The sequence below is a fragment of the Salmo salar genome, chromosome 16, assembly GCF_965601325.2.
Source record: "Salmo salar chromosome 16, fSalSal1, whole genome shotgun sequence".
NCBI lineage: Eukaryota > Metazoa > Chordata > Actinopteri > Salmoniformes > Salmonidae > Salmo > Salmo salar.
The window spans coordinates 81,915,001-81,935,000 of record NC_138306.1 but is presented as its reverse complement, the minus strand read 5'-3'; the positions used below and the strand labels follow the sequence as shown (position 1 = coordinate 81,935,000).

Sequence of the window (20,000 nt, the reverse complement as noted above, 5' to 3'; positions counted from 1 at the left end):
GAGTGTTAGTAACAGCAGAACAAGCTTGGAGTGGAGTCTTAGTAACAGCAGAACAAGCTTGGAGTGGAGTCTTAGTAACAGCAGAACAAGCTTGGAGTGGAGTCTTAGTAACAGCAGAACAAGCTTGGAGTGGAGTCTTAGTAACAGCAGAACAAGCTTGGAGTGGAGTCTTAGTAACAGCAGAACAAGCTTGGAGTGGAGTCTTAGTAACAGCAGAACAAGCTTGGAGTGGAGTCTTAGTAACAGCAGAACAAGCTTGGAGTGGAGTCTTAGTAACAGCAGAACAAGCTTGGAGTGGAGTCTTAGTAACAGCAGAACAAGCTTGGAGTGGAGTCTTAGTAACAGCAGAACAAGCTTGGAGTGGAGTCTTAGTAACAGCAGAACAAGCTTGGAGTGGAGTCTTAGTAACAGCAGAACAAGCTTGGAGTGGAGTCTTAGTAACAGCAGAACAAGCTTGGAGTGGAGTCTTAGTAACAGCAGAACAAGCTTGGAGTGGAGTGTTAGTAACAGCAGAACAAGCTTGGAGTGGAGTCTTAGTAACAGCAGAACAAGCTTGGAGTGGAGTCTTAGTAACAGCAGAACAAGCTTGGAGTGGAGTCTTAGTAACAGCAGAACAAGCTTGGAGTGGAGTCTTAGTAACAGCAGAACAAGCTTGGAGTGGAGTGTTAGTAACAGCAGAACAAGCTTGGAGTGGAGTCTTAGTAACAGCAGAACAAGCTTGGAGTGGAGTCTTAGTAACAGCAGAACAAGCTTGGAGTGGAGTCTTAGTAACAGCAGAACAAGCTTGGAGTGGAGTCTTAGTAACAGCAGAACAAGCTTGGAGTGGAGTCTTAGTAACAGCAGAACAAGCTTGGAGTGGAGTGTTAGTAACAGCAGAACAAGCTTGGAGTCTTAGTAACAGCAGAACAAGCTTGGAGTGGAGTCTTAGTAACAGCAGAACAAGCTTGGAGTGGAGTGTTAGTAACAGCAGAACAAGCTTGGAGTGGAGTCTTAGTAACAGCAGAACAAGCTTGGAGTGGAGTCTTAGTAACAGCAGAACAAGCTTGGAGTGGAGTCTTAGTAACAGCAGAACAAGCTTGGAGTGGAGTCTTAGTAACAGCAGAACAAGCTTGGAGTGGAGTCTTAGTAACAGCAGAACAAGCTTGGAGTGGAGTCTTAGTAACAGCAGAACAAGCTTGGAGTGGAGTCTTAGTAACAGCAGAACAAGCTTGGAGTGGAGTGTTAGTAACAGCAGAACAAGCTTGGAGTGGAGTCTTAGTAACAGCAGAACAAGCTTGGAGTGGAGTCTTAGTAACAGCAGAACAAGCTTGGAGTGGAGTGTTAGTAACAGCAGAACAAGCTTGGAGTGGAGTCTTAGTAACAGCAGAACAAGCTTGGAGTGGAGTCTTAGTAACAGCAGAACAAGCTTGGAGTGGAGTCTTAGTAACAGCAGAACAAGCTTGGAGTGGAGTCTTAGTAACAGCAGAACAAGCTTGGAGTGGAGTCTTAGTAACAGCAGAACAAGCTTGGAGTGGAGTCTTAGTAACAGCAGAACAAGCTTGGAGTGGAGTCTTAGTAACAGCAGAACAAGCTTGGAGTGGAGTCTTAGTAACAGCAGAACAAGCTTGGAGTGGAGTCTTAGTAACAGCAGAACAAGCTTGGAGTGGAGTCTTAGTAACAGCAGAACAAGCTTGGAGTGGAGTCTTAGTAACAGCAGAACAAGCTTGGAGTGGAGTGTTAGTAACAGCAGAACAAGCTTGGAGTGGAGTCTTAGTAACAGCAGAACAAGCTTGGAGTGGAGTCTTAGTAACAGCAGAACAAGCTTGGAGTGGAGTCTTAGTAACAGCAGAACAAGCTTGGAGTGGAGTCTTAGTAACAGCAGAACAAGCTTGGAGTGGAGTCTTAGTAACAGCAGAACAAGCTTGGAGTGGAGTCTTAGTAACAGCAGAACAAGCTTGGAGTGGAGTGTTAGTAACAGCAGAACAAGCTTGGAGTGGAGTCTTAGTAACAGCAGAACAAGCTTGGAGTGGAGTGTTAGTAACAGCAGAACAAGCTTGGAGTGGAGTCTTAGTAACAGCAGAACAAGCTTGGAGTGGAGTCTTAGTAACAGCAGAACAAGCTTGGAGTGGAGTCTTAGTAACAGCAGAACAAGCTTGGAGTGGAGTGTTAGTAACAGCAGAACAAGCTTGGAGTGGAGTCTTAGTAACAGCAGAACAAGCTTGGAGTGGAGTCTTAGTAACAGCAGAACAAGCTTGGAGTGGAGTCTTAGTAACAGCAGAACAAGCTTGGAGTGGAGTCTTAGTAACAGCAGAACAAGCTTGGAGTGGAGTCTTAGTAACAGCAGAACAAGCTTGGAGTGGAGTCTTAGTAACAGCAGAACAAGCTTGGAGTGGAGTCTTAGTAACAGCAGAACAAGCTTGGAGTGGAGTGTTAGTAACAGCAGAACAAGCTTGGAGTGGAGTCTTAGTAACAGCAGAACAAGCTTGGAGTGGAGTCTTAGTAACAGCAGAACAAGCTTGGAGTGGAGTCTTAGTAACAGCAGAACAAGCTTGGAGTGGAGTCTTAGTAACAGCAGAACAAGCTTGGAGTGGAGTCTTAGTAACAGCAGAACAAGCTTGGAGTGGAGTCTTAGTAACAGCAGAACAAGCTTGGAGTGGAGTCTTAGTAACAGCAGAACAAGCTTGGAGTGGAGTGTTAGTAACAGCAGAACAAGCTTGGAGTGGAGTCTTAGTAACAGCAGAACAAGCTTGGAGTGGAGTCTTAGTAACAGCAGAACAAGCTTGGAGTGGAGTCTTAGTAACAGCAGAACAAGCTTGGAGTGGAGTCTTAGTAACAGCAGAACAAGCTTGGAGTGGAGTCTTAGTAACAGCAGAACAAGCTTGGAGTGGAGTGTTAGTAACAGCAGAACAAGCTTGGAGTGGAGTCTTAGTAACAGCAGAACAAGCTTGGAGTGGAGTGTTAGTAACAGCAGAACAAGCTTGGAGTGGAGTGTTAGTAACAGCAGAACAAGCTTGGAGTGGAGTCTTAGTAACAGCAGAACAAGCTTGGAGTGGAGTCTTAGTAACAGCAGAACAAGCTTGGAGTGGAGTCTTAGTAACAGCAGAACAAGCTTGGAGTGGAGTCTTAGTAACAGCAGAACAAGCTTGGAGTGGAGTCTTAGTAACAGCAGAACAAGCTTGGAGTGGAGTCTTAGTAACAGCAGAACAAGCTTGGAGTGGAGTCTTAGTAACAGCAGAACAAGCTTGGAGTGGAGTCTTAGTAACAGCAGAACAAGCTTGGAGTGGAGTGTTAGTAACAGCAGAACAAGCTTGGAGTGGAGTCTTAGTAACAGCAGAACAAGCTTGGAGTGGAGTCTTAGTAACAGCAGAACAAGCTTGGAGTGGAGTCTTAGTAACAGCAGAACAAGCTTGGAGTGGAGTCTTAGTAACAGCAGAACAAGCTTGGAGTGGAGTCTTAGTAACAGCAGAACAAGCTTGGAGTGGAGTCTTAGTAACAGCAGAACAAGCTTGGAGTGGAGTCTTAGTAACAGCAGAACAAGCTTGGAGTGGAGTGTTAGTAACAGCAGAACAAGCTTGGAGTGGAGTCTTAGTAACAGCAGAACAAGCTTGGAGTGGAGTCTTAGTAACAGCAGAACAAGCTTGGAGTGGAGTGTTAGTAACAGCAGAACAAGCTTGGAGTGGAGTCTTAGTAACAGCAGAACAAGCTTGGAGTGGAGTCTTAGTAACAGCAGAACAAGCTTGGAGTGGAGTCTTAGTAACAGCAGAACAAGCTTGGAGTGGAGTCTTAGTAACAGCAGAACAAGCTTGGAGTGGAGTCTTAGTAACAGCAGAACAAGCTTGGAGTGGAGTCTTAGTAACAGCAGAACAAGCTTGGAGTGGAGTCTTAGTAACAGCAGAACAAGCTTGGAGTGGAGTCTTAGTAACAGCAGAACAAGCTTGGAGTGGAGTCTTAGTAACAGCAGAACAAGCTTGGAGTGGAGTGTTAGTAACAGCAGAACAAGCTTGGAGTGGAGTGTTAGTAACAGCAGAACAAGCTTGGAGTGGAGTGTTAGTAACAGCAGAACAAGCTTGGAGTGGAGTCTTAGTAACAGCAGAACAAGCTTGGAGTGGAGTCTTAGTAACAGCAGAACAAGCTTGGAGTGGAGTCTTAGTAACAGCAGAACAAGCTTGGAGTGGAGTCTTAGTAACAGCAGAACAAGCTTGGAGTGGAGTCTTAGTAACAGCAGAACAAGCTTGGAGTGGAGTCTTAGTAACAGCAGAACAAGCTTGGAGTGGAGTGTTAGTAACAGCAGAACAAGCTTGGAGTGGAGTCTTAGTAACAGCAGAACAAGCTTGGAGTGGAGTGTTAGTAACAGCAGAACAAGCTTGGAGTGGAGTCTTAGTAACAGCAGAACAAGCTTGGAGTGGAGTCTTAGTAACAGCAGAACAAGCTTGGAGTGGAGTCTTAGTAACAGCAGAACAAGCTTGGAGTGGAGTCTTAGTAACAGCAGAACAAGCTTGGAGTGGAGTCTTAGTAACAGCAGAACAAGCTTGGAGTGGAGTGTTAGTAACAGCAGAACAAGCTTGGAGTGGAGTCTTAGTAACAGCAGAACAAGCTTGGAGTGGAGTCTTAGTAACAGCAGAACAAGCTTGGAGTGGAGTGTTAGTAACAGCAGAACAAGCTTGGAGTGGAGTCTTAGTAACAGCAGAACAAGCTTGGAGTGGAGTCTTAGTAACAGCAGAACAAGCTTGGAGTGGAGTCTTAGTAACAGCAGAACAAGCTTGGAGTGGAGTGTTAGTAACAGCAGAACAAGCTTGGAGTGGAGTCTTAGTAACAGCAGAACAAGCTTGGAGTGGAGTCTTAGTAACAGCAGAACAAGCTTGGAGTGGAGTCTTAGTAACAGCAGAACAAGCTTGGAGTGGAGTCTTAGTAACAGCAGAACAAGCTTGGAGTGGAGTGTTAGTAACAGCAGAACAAGCTTGGAGTGGAGTGTTAGTAACAGCAGAACAAGCTTGGAGTGGAGTCTTAGTAACAGCAGAACAAGCTTGGAGTGGAGTCTTAGTAACAGCAGAACAAGCTTGGAGTGGAGTCTTAGTAACAGCAGAACAAGCTTGGAGTGGAGTCTTAGTAACAGCAGAACAAGCTTGGAGTGGAGTCTTAGTAACAGCAGAACAAGCTTGGAGTGGAGTCTTAGTAACAGCAGAACAAGCTTGGAGTGGAGTCTTAGTAACAGCAGAACAAGCTTGGAGTGGAGTCTTAGTAACAGCAGAACAAGCTTGGAGTGGAGTGTTAGTAACAGCAGAACAAGCTTGGAGTGGAGTCTTAGTAACAGCAGAACAAGCTTGGAGTGGAGTGTTAGTAACAGCAGAACAAGCTTGGAGTGGAGTCTTAGTAACAGCAGAACAAGCTTGGAGTGGAGTCTTAGTAACAGCAGAACAAGCTTGGAGTGGAGTCTTAGTAACAGCAGAACAAGCTTGGAGTGGAGTCTTAGTAACAGCAGAACAAGCTTGGAGTGGAGTCTTAGTAACAGCAGAACAAGCTTGGAGTGGAGTCTTAGTAACAGCAGAACAAGCTTGGAGTGGAGTCTTAGTAACAGCAGAACAAGCTTGGAGTGGAGTCTTAGTAACAGCAGAACAAGCTTGGAGTGGAGTGTTAGTAACAGCAGAACAAGCTTGGAGTGGAGTCTTAGTAACAGCAGAACAAGCTTGGAGTGGAGTGTTAGTAACAGCAGAACAAGCTTGGAGTGGAGTGTTAGTAACAGCAGAACAAGCTTGGAGTGGAGTCTTAGTAACAGCAGAACAAGCTTGGAGTGGAGTCTTAGTAACAGCAGAACAAGCTTGGAGTGGAGTCTTAGTAACAGCAGAACAAGCTTGGAGTGGAGTCTTAGTAACAGCAGAACAAGCTTGGAGTGGAGTCTTAGTAACAGCAGAACAAGCTTGGAGTGGAGTCTTAGTAACAGCAGAACAAGCTTGGAGTGGAGTGTTAGTAACAGCAGAACAAGCTTGGAGTGGAGTCTTAGTAACAGCAGAACAAGCTTGGAGTGGAGTCTTAGTAACAGCAGAACAAGCTTGGAGTGGAGTCTTAGTAACAGCAGAACAAGCTTGGAGTGGAGTCTTAGTAACAGCAGAACAAGCTTGGAGTGGAGTCTTAGTAACAGCAGAACAAGCTTGGAGTGGAGTCTTAGTAACAGCAGAACAAGCTTGGAGTGGAGTCTTAGTAACAGCAGAACAAGCTTGGAGTGGAGTCTTAGTAACAGCAGAACAAGCTTGGAGTGGAGTCTTAGTAACAGCAGAACAAGCTTGGAGTGGAGTCTTAGTAACAGCAGAACAAGCTTGGAGTGGAGTCTTAGTAACAGCAGAACAAGCTTGGAGTGGAGTCTTAGTAACAGCAGAACAAGCTTGGAGTGGAGTCTTAGTAACAGCAGAACAAGCTTGGAGTGGAGTCTTAGTAACAGCAGAACAAGCTTGGAGTGGAGTCTTAGTAACAGCAGAACAAGCTTGGAGTGGAGTGTTAGTAACAGCAGAACAAGCTTGGAGTGGAGTCTTAGTAACAGCAGAACAAGCTTGGAGTGGAGTCTTAGTAACAGCAGAACAAGCTTGGAGTGGAGTGTTAGTAACAGCAGAACAAGCTTGGAGTGGAGTCTTAGTAACAGCAGAACAAGCTTGGAGTGGAGTCTTAGTAACAGCAGAACAAGCTTGGAGTGGAGTCTTAGTAACAGCAGAACAAGCTTGGAGTGGAGTCTTAGTAACAGCAGAACAAGCTTGGAGTGGAGTCTTAGTAACAGCAGAACAAGCTTGGAGTGGAGTCTTAGTAACAGCAGAACAAGCTTGGAGTGGAGTCTTAGTAACAGCAGAACAAGCTTGGAGTGGAGTCTTAGTAACAGCAGAACAAGCTTGGAGTGGAGTCTTAGTAACAGCAGAACAAGCTTGGAGTGGAGTCTTAGTAACAGCAGAACAAGCTTGGAGTGGAGTCTTAGTAACAGCAGAACAAGCTTGGAGTGGAGTGTTAGTAACAGCAGAACAAGCTTGGAGTGGAGTCTTAGTAACAGCAGAACAAGCTTGGAGTGGAGTCTTAGTAACAGCAGAACAAGCTTGGAGTGGAGTCTTAGTAACAGCAGAACAAGCTTGGAGTGGAGTCTTAGTAACAGCAGAACAAGCTTGGAGTGGAGTCTTAGTAACAGCAGAACAAGCTTGGAGTGGAGTCTTAGTAACAGCAGAACAAGCTTGGAGTGGAGTGTTAGTAACAGCAGAACAAGCTTGGAGTGGAGTCTTAGTAACAGCAGAACAAGCTTGGAGTGGAGTGTTAGTAACAGCAGAACAAGCTTGGAGTGGAGTCTTAGTAACAGCAGAACAAGCTTGGAGTGGAGTCTTAGTAACAGCAGAACAAGCTTGGAGTGGAGTCTTAGTAACAGCAGAACAAGCTTGGAGTGGAGTCTTAGTAACAGCAGAACAAGCTTGGAGTGGAGTCTTAGTAACAGCAGAACAAGCTTGGAGTGGAGTCTTAGTAACAGCAGAACAAGCTTGGAGTGGAGTCTTAGTAACAGCAGAACAAGCTTGGAGTGGAGTGTTAGTAACAGCAGAACAAGCTTGGAGTGGAGTCTTAGTAACAGCAGAACAAGCTTGGAGTGGAGTCTTAGTAACAGCAGAACAAGCTTGGAGTGGAGTGTTAATAACATTGTTGGATGGTTTGGAGTTTGATTAGCTTTGTCGCTCAGTGTCTGTTGAAGGGGCACTACTCAACAGCATTGTACTTGGTTATAGCACAAATGTGTGTATGTGTGTGTATTCATATTATTGTCATCATTATTTCAATGTATTGTAACCACTGTGTGGAAACTGCTAACCAGCAGCTACTCTCTTTGAAAACATTCTAAAGGTTTGTGTGTGTGGGGGGGGGGGGGAGTGACAGGGTATAGGTGAACACTACTCAACTCCTTGAGGTGAAATTTACTTTTGAAACTCATTCTCAGGTCCCGGTTCGTCTAAGATAAGAACTGAGGACTGCAGGGGAGAAAGAGTAGGAAGAAAGAGAGGAGGAGGGAAGGGGAGAGCGGGCGTGTGTCTGCCTTTCAGAATATGACCATGTTTTTGGAAAGCGTCACCGGAGGGGTGAAACATTGAGCGAACCGTAAGAGCTTGGAATTGATTTTCTCAGAATGCTTTGTGTCACACAGATCTCTTTTAACCACCAGGAAAATACATGACTCTCTCTCTCTCGCTCTCTCTCTCTCTCTCTCTCTCTCTCTCTCTCTCTCTCGCTCGCTCTTTCTCTCTCTCTCTCTCTCTCTCTCTCTCTCTCTCTCTCTCTCCCTTGCTCGCTCTCTCTCTATCTATCTATCTCTCTCTCTCTCTCTCTCTCTCACTCGCTCTCGCTCGCTCTCTTTCTCTCTGAGTCTTTGTTTTGAAATAGCAGGTGCTGCGTGCTACACGTACTCACGGATTGTTCTCTCTCCCACTCAGAGCGCTTAAAGTCAGAAAGTCAAGCGTTTTATGGGAAAAGCTTGACTCGCTGAGTCAATTTACCTGAACTCACTCTACTCAGAACAGAAAGTAGAGGGTGACTTAAAGTGATTTCTGACAGGGAACCTTATTATACAGGAGGCTCTAAGACCTTTCACATTGACAGGGTTGAGCACAGCAGCATGTATCGCTTCCAACACTCTTGATATTTCAGTGTTAAAACCTGCAAGTTGAATCACATTCCTATGACTTTGCTGTAAGTGAGCACTCAAAGTGGACATTAGTATGCTTTCGTATGTTTTCTCCATAAATTATCATTTATTTAGGATGTTCTCCTTTCAGAATGAGGTCCCAGGTCTTTTTGAAAGCCCTAGCTTCCCCCCAGAGGGCATGGGCTTACCAGAGAAGGTCAAAGTGGCCATTCAGGAGAGGGCGAAGTGAACACGCTATAAACCGTCACGGCAGTGTGAGTTACTACCCAGTTTGGGCCAATCGTAAATCAGATCAGTGTAATGCAAGGTTCTGACGGGCTGGGTTGGGCCGTGCCGAGCGGCTTCTCTTTAAATTTGCCCGAAGTCCTGCGCACATGTTTTATGACGGGAGAATCAGAGCACTAAATGAACAGAGGGGATAGGACCCGTAAACCAAAGAAGACAGGGGGAAAGAGAGAGATGAGGAAGAGGATGAGAGGAGGAGACAGTGAAAGACGGGAGTTTGATGTGAGGAGGAGTGATGACAGGACAATAGAAAACAGGAAGGAGTGAATCAGCAACATGTCTTGTACTGTATGAGTCTGAGTGATAGAAAGAGAAAGCACCATTACATCACATGTTACAACACTGTGTGTGTTTCAGAGGGAGAGACTGTGTTCATATGGGAGACAATACCGTTGTACCATGTCCATCCGTGTGTCAGAGAGACAGTATTGTTGTACCATGTCCATCCGTGTGTCAGAGAGACAGTATTGTTGTACCATGTCCATCCGTGTGTCAGAGAGACAGTACCGTTGTACCATGTCCATCCGTGTGTCAGAGAGACAGAATTGTTGTACCATGTCCATCCGTGTGTCAGAGAGACAGTATTGTTGTACCATGTCCATCCGTGTGTCAGAGAGACAGTACAGTTGTACCATGTCCATCCGTGTGTCAGAGAGACAGTATTGTTGTACCATGCCCATCCGTGTGTCAGAGAGACAGTATTGTTGTACCATGTCCATCCGTGTGTTAGAGAGACAGTATTGTTGTACCATGTCCATCCGTGTGTTAGAGAGACAGTATTGTTGTACCATGTCCATCCGTGTGTCAGAGAGACAGTACCGTTGTACCATGTCCATCCGTGTGTCAGAGAGACAATATTGTTGTACCATGTCCATCCGTGTGTCAGAGAGACAGTATTGTTGTACCATGTCCATCCGTGTGTCAGAGAGACAGTATTGTTGTACCATGTCCATCCGTGTGTCAGAGAGACACTACCGTTGTACCATGTCCATCCGTGTGTCAGAGAGACAGTATTGTTGTACCATGTCCATCCGTGTGTCAGAGAGACAGTATTGTTGTACCATGTCCATCCGTGTGTCAGAGAGACAGTATTGTTGTACCATGTCCACCCGTGTGTCAGAGAGACAGTACCATTGCACTGTGTCCATCCATGTTAGAGACTGAGTGTGTTGGCCCTTTGAGAATCTTAACTAATAGTACATACTGTATCCTACATGTTGTTGTACTATCAGTGTAACTAGTAGTACATACTGTAACCTACATGTTTTTGTACTATCAGTGTAACTAGTATTATATACTGCAACCTACATGTTGTTGTACTATCAGTGTAACTAGTTTTGCATACTGTAACCTACATGTTGTTGTACTATCAGTGTGTCTTAACTAGTATTACATACTGTAACCTACATGTTGTTGTACTATCAGTGTAACTAGTATTACATACTGTAACCTATACATTTGTTCTACTATCAAGGTGTCTTAACTAGTAGTACATACTGTAACCTACATGTTGTTATATTACCAGTGTGTCTTAACTAGTATTACATACTGTAACCTACACGTTGTTCTACTATCAGTGTGTCTTAACTAGTAGTACATACTGTAACCTACATGTTGTTGTACTATCAGTGTAACTAGTAGTACATACTGTATCCTACAAGTTGTTGTAGTTTCAGTGTAACTAGTAGTACATACTGTATCCTACATGTTGTTGTACTATCAGTGTAAGTAGTATTACATACTGTATCCTACATGTTGTTGTACTATCAGTGTAACTAGTAGTACAGACTGTAACCTACAAGAAGTTGTACAATCGGTGTAACTAGTAGTACATACTGTATCCTACATGTTGTTATACTATCAGTGTAAATTGTAGTACATACTGTACCTACATGTTGTTGTACATTTAACATTACATTTACATTACATTTAAGTCATTTAGCAGACGCTCTTATCCAGAGCGACTTACAAATTGGTACAATAGTGCATCTAAATCTTTTAGGGGGGGGGGGGGGTTAGAAGGATTACTTTATCCTATCCTAGGTATTCCTTAAAGAGGTGGGGTTTCAGGTGTCTCCGGAAGGTGGTGATTGACTCCGCTGTCCTGGCGTCGTGAGGGAGCTTGTTCCACCATTGGGGTGCCAGAGCAGCGAACAGTTTTGACTGGGCTGAGCGGGAACTGTGCTTCCTCAGAGGTAGGGAGGCGAGCAGGCCAGAGGTGGATGAGCGCAGTGCCCTTGTTTGGGTGTAGGGCCTGATCAGAGCCTGAAGGTACGGAGGTGCCGTTCCCCTCACAGCTCCGTAGGCAAGCACCATGGTCTTGTAGCGGATGCGAGCTTCAACTGGAAGCCAGTGGAGAGAGCGGAGGAGCGGGGTGACGTGAGAGAACTTGGGAAGGTTGAACACCAGACGGGCTGCGGCATTCTGGAGGAGTTGTAGGGGTTTAATGGCACAGGCAGGGAGCCCAGCCAACAGCGAGTTGCAGTAATCCAGACGGGAGATGACAAGTGCCTGGATTAGGACCTGCGCCGCTTCCTGTGTGAGGCAGGGTCGTACTCTGCGAATGTTGTAGAGCATGAACCTACAGGATCGGGTCACCGCCTTGATGTTAGTAGAGAACGACAGGGTGTTGTCCAGGGTCACGCCAAGGTTCTTAGCACTCTGGGAAGAGGACACAATGGAGTTGTCAACCGTGATGGCGAGATCATGGAACGGGCAGTCCTTCCCCGGGAGGAAGAGCAGCTCCGTCTTGCCGAGGTTCAGTTTGAGGTGGTGATCCGTCATCCACACTGATATGTCTGCCAGTCATGCAGAGATGCGATTCGCCACCTGGTTATCAGAAGGGGGAAAGGAGAAGATTAATTGTGTGTCGTCTGCATAGCAATGATAGGAGAGACCATGTGAGGATATGACAGAGCCAAGTGACTTGGTGTATAGCGAGAATAGGAGAGGGCCTAGAACAGAGCCCTGGGGGACACCAGTGGTGAAAGCACGTGGTGCGGAGACAGATTCTCGCCACGCCACCTGGTAGGAGCGACCTGTCAGGTAGGACGCAATCCAAGCGTGGGCCGCGCCGGAGATGCCCAACTCGGAGAGGGTGGAGAGGAGGATCTGATGGTTCACAGTATCAAAGGCAGCAGATAGGTCTAGGAGGATGAGAGCAGAGGAGAGAGAGTTAGCTTTAGCAGTGCGGAGAGCCTCCGTGACACAGAGAAGAGCAGTCTCAATTGAATGACCAGTCTTGAAACCTGACTGATTTGGATCAAGAAGGTCATTCTGAGAGAGATAGCAGGAGAGCTGGCCAAGGACGGCACGTTCAAGAGTTTTGGAGAGAAAAGAAAGAAGGGATACTGGTCTGTAGTTGTTGACATCGGAGGGATCGAGTGTAGGTTTTTTCAGAAGGGGTGCAACTCTCGCTCTCTTGAAGATGGAAGGGACGTAGCCAGCGGTCAAGGATGAGTTGATGAGCGAGGTGAGGTAAGGGAGAAGGTCTCTGGAAATGGTCTGCAGAAGAGAGGAGGGGATAGGGTCAAGCGGGCAGGTTGTTGGGTGGCCGGCCGTCACAAGACGCGAGATTTCATCTGGAGAGAGAGGGGTAGGGCAGTGTGAGCAGGACCAGCGGTGTCGTTTGACTTAGCAAACGAGGATCGGATGTCGTCGACCTTCTTTTCAAAATGGTTGACGAAGTCATCCGCAGAGAGGGAGGAGGGGGGGGGAGGAGGATTCAGGAGGGAGGAGAAGGTGGCAAAGAGCTTCCTAGGGTTAGAGGCAGATGCTTGGAATTTAGAGTGGTAGAAAGTGGCTTTAGCAGCAGAGACAGAAGAGGAAAATGTAGAGAGGAGGGAGTGAAAGGATGCCAGGTCCGCAGGGAGGCGAGTTTTCCTCCATTTCCGCTCGGCTGCCCGGAGCCCTGTTCTGTGAGCTCGCAATGAGTCGTCGAGCCACGGAGCAGGAGGGGAGGACCGAGCCGGCCTGGAGGATAGGGGACATAGAGAATCAAAGGATGCAGAAAGGGAGGAGAGGAGGGTTGAGGAGGCAGAATCAGGGGATAGGTTGGAGAAGGTTTGAGCAGAGGGAAGAGATGATAGGATGGAAGAGGAGAGAGTAGCGGGAGAGAGAGAGAGCAAAGGTTGGGACGGCGCAATACCATCCGAGTAGGGGCAGAGTGAGAAGTGTTGGATGAGAGCGAGAGGGAAAAGGATACAAGGTAGTGGTCGGAGACTTGGAGGGGAGTTGCAATGAGATTAGTGGACGAACAGCATCTACTAAAGATGAGGTCAAGCGTATTGCCTGCCTTGTGAGTAGGGGGGGAAGGTGAGAGGGTGAGGTCAAAAGAGGAGAGGAGTGGAAAGAAGGAGGCAGAGAGGAATGAGTCAAAGTTAGACGTGGGGAGGTTAAAGTCACCCAGAACTGTGAGAGGTGAGCCATCCTCAGGAAAGGAACTTATCAAGACGTCAAGCTCATTGATGAACTCTCCAAGGGAACCTGGAGTGCGATAAATGATAAGGATGTTAAGCTTGAAAGGGCTGGTAACTGTGACAGCATGGAATTCAAATGAGGAGATAGACAGATGGGTCAGGGGAGAAAGAGTGAATGTCCACTTGGGAGAGATGAGGATTCCAAGGCCACCACCCCGCTGGCCAGATGCTCTCGGGGTATGCGAGAACACGTGGGCAGACGAGGAGAGAGCAGTAGGGGTAGCAGTGTTATCTGTGGTAATCCATGTTTCTGTCAGTGCCAAGAAGTCAAGGGACTGGAGAGTAGCATAGGCTGAGATGAACTCTGCCTTGTTGGCCGCAGACCGGCAGTTCCAGAGGCTGCCGGAGACCTGGAACTCCACGTGGGTCGTGCGCACTGGGACCACCAGGTTAGAGTGGCAGCGGCCACGCGGTGTGAAGCGTTTGTGTGGCCTGTGCAGAGGGGAGAGAACAGGGATAGACAGACACATAGTTGACAGGCTACAGAAGAGGCTACGCTAATGCAAAGGAGATTGGAATGACAAGTGGACTACACGTCTCGAATGTTCAGAAAGTTAAGCTTACGTTGCAAAAATCTTATTGACTAAAATGACGAAGATGATACAGTACAGCTGGCTGGTGAAGTAGGCTAGCTAGTAGTGGCTGCGTTGTTGACTTTGTTTGAACGTGTAGCTGGCTAGGCAACCTCGATAGTTTCAGTACTACACCTTATCATGATACAAAAGCAACTATGTAGCTAGCTAACATAGCACTAATCAAGACGTTCCTTTGTAATGTATTTAGTTTCTACAATGCTGCTCGTCGGTAAAAGTTGGCTAGGTTTGGAAAAATGGCGTCGCGGGGGACGAAAATAGCTGGCTAGCTAACCTTGTACTATCAGGGTGTCTTAACTACTATTACGTAATGTAACCTTCAAGTTGTTGTACTATCAGTGTAACTAGTAGTACATACTGTAACCTACATGTTGTTGTACTATCAGTGTAACTAGTAGTACATACTATATCCTACACGTTGTTCTACTATCAGTGTGTCTCAACTAGTAGTACATACAGTAACCTACATGTTGTTGTACTATCAGTGTAACTAGTAGTACATACTGTATCCTACATGTTGTTATACTATCAGTGTGTCTTAACTAGTAGTACATACTGTATCCTACATGTTGTTTTACTATCAGTGTGTCTTAACTAGTATTACATACTGTATCCTACATGTTGTTGTACTATCAGGGTGTCTTAACTAGTAGTACATACTGTAACCTACACGTTGTTGTACTATCAGGGTGTCTTAACTAGTAGTACATACTGTATCCTACCTGTTGTTGTACTATCAGTGTAACTAGTAGTACATACTGTATCCTACATGTTGTTGTACTATCAGTATAACTAGTAGTACATACTGTAACCTACATGTTGTTGTACTATCAGTGTGTCTAAACTAGTAATACATACAGTAACCTACATGTTGTTGTACTATCAGTGTAACTAGTGGTACATACTGTAACCTACATGTTGTTGTACTATCAGTGTGTCTCAACTAGTAGTACATACAGTAACCTACATGTTGTTGTACTATCAGTGTAACTAGTAGTACATACTGTATCCTACATGTTGTTGTACTATCAGTGTAACTAGTAGTACATACTGTATCCTACATGTTGTTGTACTATCAGTATAACTAGTAGTACATACTGTAACCTACATGTTGTTGTACTATCAGTGTGTCTAAACTAGTAGTACATACTGTAACCTACATGTTGTTGTACTATCAATGTGTCTTAACTAGTTGTACATACTTTAACCTACATGTTGTTCTACTATCAGTGTAACTAGTAGTACATACTGTAACCTACATGTTGTTGTACTATCAGTGTAACTAGTAGTACATACTGTATCCCTCATGTTGTTGTACTATCAGGGTGTCTTAACTAGTTGTACATACTGTAACCTACATGTTGTTGTACTAGCAGTGTGTCTCAACTAGTAGTACATACTGTAACCTACATGTTGTTGTACTATCAGTGTGTCTTAACTAGTAGTACATACTGTAACCTACACGTTGTTCTACTATCAGTGTATCTTAACTTGTAGTACATACTGTAACCTACATGTTGTTCTACTATCAGTTTGTCTTAACTAGTTGTACATAACGTATCCTACATGTTTCTGTACTATCAGTGCAACTAGTAGTACATACTGTATCCTACATGTTGTTGTACTATCAATTTCTCTTAACTATTAGTACATACTGTAACCTACTCGTTGTTCTACTATCAGTGTGTCTTAACTAGTAGTACATACTGTAACCTACATTTTGTTGTACTATCAGAATAACTAGCAGTACATACAGTGACCTACATGTAGTTGTACTATCAGGGTATCTTAACTAGTAGTACCTACTGTAGCCTACACATTGTTGTACTATCAGTGTAACTAGTAGTACATACTGTATCCTACATGTTGTTGTATTATCAGGGTGTCTTAACTGGTCGTACATACTGTATCTTACATGTTGTTATACTATCAGTGTGTCTTACCTAGTAGTACATACTGTAACCTACATGTTGTAGTACTATCAGTGTAAGTAGTATTACATACTGTAACCTACATGTTGTTGTACTATCTGTGTAACTAGTATTACATGCTGTATCCTGCATGTTGTTGTACTATGAGTGTGTATTAACCAGTAGTACATACTGTATCACACATGTTGTTGTACTATCAGTGTAACAAGTAGTACATACTGTATCCAACATGTTGTTCTACTATCAGTGTAACTAGTCGTACATACTGTGTCCGACATGTTTTGTACTATCATGGTGTCTTAACTAGTAGTACATACTGTATCCTAAGAGTTGTTGTAGTATCAGTGTAACTAGTAGTATATACTGTATCCTACATGTTGTGGTACTATCAGTGTAACTAGTAGTACATACAATATCCTACATGTTGTTGTACAATCAGTGTGTCTTAACTAGTAGTACATGCTGTACCCTATATGTTGTTGTACTATCAGTGTAACTAGTATTACATACTGTATCCTACATGTTGTTGAACTATCAGTGTAACTAGTTTTACATACTGTATCCTACATGTTGTTCTACTATCAGTGTGTCCTAACTATTAGTACATACTGTAACCTACATGTTGTTCTACTATCAGTTTGTCTTAACTAGTTGTACATAACATATCCTACATGTTGCTGTACTATCAGTGCAACTAGTAGTACATACTGTATCCTACATGTTGTTGTACTATCAATTTCTCTTAACTATTAGTACATACTGTAACCTACTCGTTGTTCTACTATCAGTGTGTCTTAACTAGTAGTACATACTGTATCCTACATGTGTTTCTACTATCAGTGTAACTAGTATTACATACTGTATCCTACACATTGTTCTACTATCAGTGTGTCTTAACTAGTAGTACATACTGTATCCTACATGTTGTTCTACTATCAGTGTAACTAGTATTACATACTGTATCCTACACATTGTTCTACTATCAGTGTGTCTTAACTAGTAGTACATACTGTAACCTACATGTTGATTTACTATCAGTGTAACTAGTAGTGCATACTGTGTATCTTCCTTCAATTCATCTGCAGTGTTTGATACTGTGTATCTTCCTTCCATTCATCTGCAGTGTTTGATACTGTGTATCTTCCTTCCATTCATCTGCAGTGTTTGATACTGTGTATCGTCCTTCTATTCATCTGCAGTGTTTGATACTGTGTATCGTCCTTCCATTCATCTGCAGTGTTTGATACTGTGTATCTTCCTTCTATTCATCTGCAGTGTTTGATACTGTGTATCGTCCTTCCATTCATCTGCAGTGTTTGATACTGTGTATCGTCCTTCCATTCATCTGCAGTGTTTGATACTGTGTATCTTCCTTCCATTCATCTGCGGTGTTTGATACTGTGTATCTTCCTTCCATTCGTCTGCGGTGTTTGATACTGTGTATCTTCCTTCCATTCGTCTGCAGTGTTTGATACTGTGTATCTTCCTTCCATTCGTCTGCGGTGTTTGATACTGTGTATCTTCCTTCCATTCATCTGCAGTGTTTGATACTGTGTATCTTCCTTCCATTCATCTGCAGTGTTTGATACTGTGTATCTTCCTTCCATTCGTCTGCGGTGTTTGATACTGTGTATCTTCCTTCCATTCATCTGCGGTGTTTGCTCAGATGTCTACTGTTAGTTGGTCGCTGAACAAAAGGTCTAAGCCGTTTAGCGAAAAATACTTTTCATGCAAGTTTCTGTCTTGAGGTACGCCATGTGTCATCTGAAGTATATTGACACACACATTTACATTTAAATATGAAATATTGTCTCTTTTATCTTAAAATGATGGCTCATCAATGTTTCAGGAACTGTCACTCCTAAATAGATGTGAATCATAATTCATTTGCATAACAGATGGGGAAGGGTTAAACTTTGTGTCTCTTTCTCTTAAATTCTCTCTTCATCTACATTATCTCTTTCTCTTTCCCTGTCACACACATGCACACACACACTCGCACACACACACACTCGCACACACACGCACACGCACACGCACACGCACTCGCACTCGCACACGCACACACACACACACACACACACACACACACACACACACACACACACACACACACACACACACACACACACACAGACACACTCGCACTCGCACACACAAACACACACGCGCATGCACCTACACACACAAACACACACACAAACGCACACACACACACAAACGCACACACACACACACACACACACACACACACACACACAATCCCTCTCCCGCTCTCTCTCTTGGGGCTGAGTGGGGTAATAACGTGGAGACACCTCTGGCAGTCGTAATTAAAAAATGCATCTGTGCTAGTCGTCACATCTGGAGCAGGTGCCACCACATTGTCTCAAACTGCCTCACCATGGCAGACACAAAGCCCTGTCCCCTGCCTCGTGACTGGACTTGCAAACAACAGCAAGGACAGGGACACACACCCTCAGCTGACTGGCCAACACACTGCTGTACAAACTCTGTGTACACCAGAGGTGGGGTAGATGCTGTACAAACTCTGTGTACACCAGAGGTGGGGTAGATGCTGTACAAACTCTGTGTACACCAGAGGTGGGGTAGATGCTGTACAAACTCTGTGTACACCAGAGGTGGGGTAGATGCTGTACAAACTCTGTGTACACCAGAGGTGGTGTAGATGCTGTACAAACTCTGTGTACACCAGAGGTGGGGTAGATGCTGTATAAACTCAGAGGTGGGGCAGATGCTGTATAAACTCAGAGGTGGTGTAGATGCTGTATAAACTCAGAGGTGGTGTAGATGCTGTATAAACTCAGAGGTGGGGCAGATGCTGTATAAACTCAGAGGTGGGGTAGATGCTGTATAAACTCAGAGGTGGGGCAGATGCTGTATAAACTCAGAGGTGGGGCAGATGCTGTATAAACTCAGAGGTGGGGCAGATGCTGTATAAACTCAGAGGTGGGGTAGATGCTGTATAAACTCAGAGGTGGTGCAGATGCTGTATAAACTCAGAGGTGGGGTAGATGCTGTATAAACTCAGAGGTGGGGCAGATGCTGTATACACTCAGAGGTGGGGCAGATGCTGTATAAACTCAGAGGTGGGGCAGATGCTGTATAAACTCAGAGGTGGGGTAGATGCTGTATAAACTCAGAGGTCGGGTAGATGTAGGATAGACTTTCATACTGTTACAATGAGCCTGTGTCACGATTCTCTAAAGCAGAACCCAGAAGCAGACCAGGACAAGGTGAGTTGAATGAAGGTCAGTATTTATTTACAGACTCAAATGTGAAAGCAGAATAATCCAGGAGACGGAGCGGGCAGCGGAGGTGAGTTGGTGAGAGTGAATAGGCAGATCCAATGATGTCACAGAAGCCGCCGACGACCAGGCAGGGGTGGGGTGAATGTTCCGGGAGAATGATGTTCATTGCTAACGATCCAGCAGGGAATGGATGTCAGGTCAGAGCTTATGAAGTGGAGAGGTGATGATCAGGACCAGGTGTGCAGATAGCTGATGAGATGCAGGCGCGGGTAATCGAGAGATCTCCCGCCTAACTTCGTCGCCCGGCAACCAGACAGGGTGCGTTCAGGAACCTCAGGAAACAGATTCCAAGACAGGAAACAGGCAACTCAGGCAGAAAACAGACTCAGGAAGCGGGATTCAGCCTGTCCTCCAATATCACCACCCACCAGCCACCACTGGTCTTCAGCAGCCACCACTGGTCTTCAGAGCAAAGTGAAGCCTCTCGTCGTGGTTAGTTTGGTAGTAGTCTTGCTTAGAGACAGTGGCTGTGGAAAGAGACTAGTTAGTTAGACCAGCAAAATCTCACAACTCTGCTCTGCAACATGTTTCAATCGTCCCCCTGCTATAAACTTACTTGGAGTAGCAGCTTGTTTCATCCTAAACTCCCTGGTGATTAGCTCTCCATCAGAGCCTGTCACAGTCTAACACAACATGAAGCTGAGATCACACATCAACTCATGAAGACTGACACCAACACATCAACCTGCGTATACACTCTTGTATAACTAACCTTGTGGGGACACAATTCAGTCCCATTCAAAATCCTATTTTAC

The 20,000-nt window shown here is 45.0% G+C and overlaps 1 protein-coding gene across 1 annotated transcript in view; it reads left to right on the top strand.

Moving 5' to 3' along the window:
* Positions 1 to 20,000, top strand: part of LOC106593673 (receptor tyrosine-protein kinase erbB-4) — a 478,474-nt gene that overhangs the window by 227,995 nt on the left and 230,479 nt on the right. The gene's annotated exons all lie outside the window — the stretch shown is intronic.